This window comes from Suncus etruscus, chromosome 8 (genome assembly GCF_024139225.1).
Source record: "Suncus etruscus isolate mSunEtr1 chromosome 8, mSunEtr1.pri.cur, whole genome shotgun sequence".
Taxonomy (NCBI): Eukaryota; Metazoa; Chordata; class Mammalia; order Eulipotyphla; family Soricidae; genus Suncus; species Suncus etruscus.
The window spans coordinates 46,479,711-46,481,040 of record NC_064855.1 but is presented as its reverse complement, the minus strand read 5'-3'; the positions used below and the strand labels follow the sequence as shown (position 1 = coordinate 46,481,040).

Below are 1,330 nucleotides of genomic sequence, written 5' to 3'. Positions count from 1 at the left end.
TACCAAAATTGGTGCATATTGGTGTCAAAGCAGTATTAAGAATGGCCCAGAGGGAGTTTGATTCCCGGAGCTGTTGTGGAGAACGGTATTGGTTCAATAACTGAGATCTATGGTTCAGGGTTAGATGGTCACTGTCTAATCACCTGGCAGGGGTCCTCAAACTTTTTAAACAGGGGGCCAGTTCACTGTCCCTCAGACCATTGGAAGGTCTGACTATAGTAAAAACAAAACTTATGAACAAATTCTTATGCACATGCATATATCTTATTTTTCAATGAAGAAACAAAACATACAAATACAATATGTGGCCCGCGGGCCATAGTTTGAAGACCACTGAGTTCTGGAGTCTAAGTTGGAACCACATGGCATATGTTCAAGTACCTAGGAATCAACCTTACTATCCCTCCTCCTCCCCCTGAAGGAATACTTTTAAATTCATCTTGAGGAACTTCATAATTATACTTTATTATATTATTAAAATTATTTTATGGGGGTTGTGCTGGGGTACCCACATGACCATATTTACTAATGTTGGAGATGGGGCTGCTGATATGTAGAGCCATGGGTTTACCTCAGGAACCGGAACAGGCTGAACATGTGTTTTGCCATTCTTGCCATATCTTAGACACCCCCCATAATGATTTTTGTGTGCTGTCATTAACAAACAAAAGTTACAATCCTAGGTCTAGAATGAAAGAACTATCCTACCAAAGTTTCTTCACAAATTTGCGTGTCATCCTTGCTCAGGGGCCATGCTAATCTCTGTATCATTCCAATTTTAGTATATGTGCTGCTGAAGCAAGCACTATCCTACAGAAGTTTCTATTTAAAATGTTCTATAAGGCTTTTTTCCTGGCAAGACCTAACCCAGGAAGAAATAACTGAAAATCTGACTGGGTGGGGGAATACATATAAGAGATAATTTTTATTAAATTTTGGGGTATTTTTCCGAGAAAACCATCAATACTGAATGGATTCAAAGTTATCTTGAGCCATACTTTTCTAGCACACAAGTAAAAAAGATGAGTATTTACCAGCATTTACTATGCTCATACAACAGCTATATTAAAAAAAATGTACTTATATTTTCAGGTCTGATCAAAAGATGGTTCCTCTGAGTATTTTCTTATCCTATACTCTTTTAATAAATTCCAGGTAGGGTATAAAAAATTAGAAAATCACATTCCAGAAGATTCAAAATTTATGAAAGGCATACCTCTATTTTATTTTTTTAACATTTTATTTTGTAATGTCTTTGCAGCTCTAAATATATGGTAGAAGTACATTGAATGTAAAATTAATTTTCTTTCTTTCTTTCTTTCTTTCTTTC

The 1,330-nt window shown here is 35.9% G+C and overlaps 1 non-coding gene across 1 annotated transcript; it reads right to left on the bottom strand.

Annotated features, from left to right (window-relative positions):
• Positions 1 to 695: 695 nt before the first annotated feature.
• Positions 696 to 806, bottom strand: LOC126017124 (U6 spliceosomal RNA). Its single transcript, XR_007498794.1, has one exon. It is a non-coding gene; the product is annotated as a U6 spliceosomal RNA (small nuclear RNA).
• Positions 807 to 1,330: the final 524 nt, after the last annotated feature.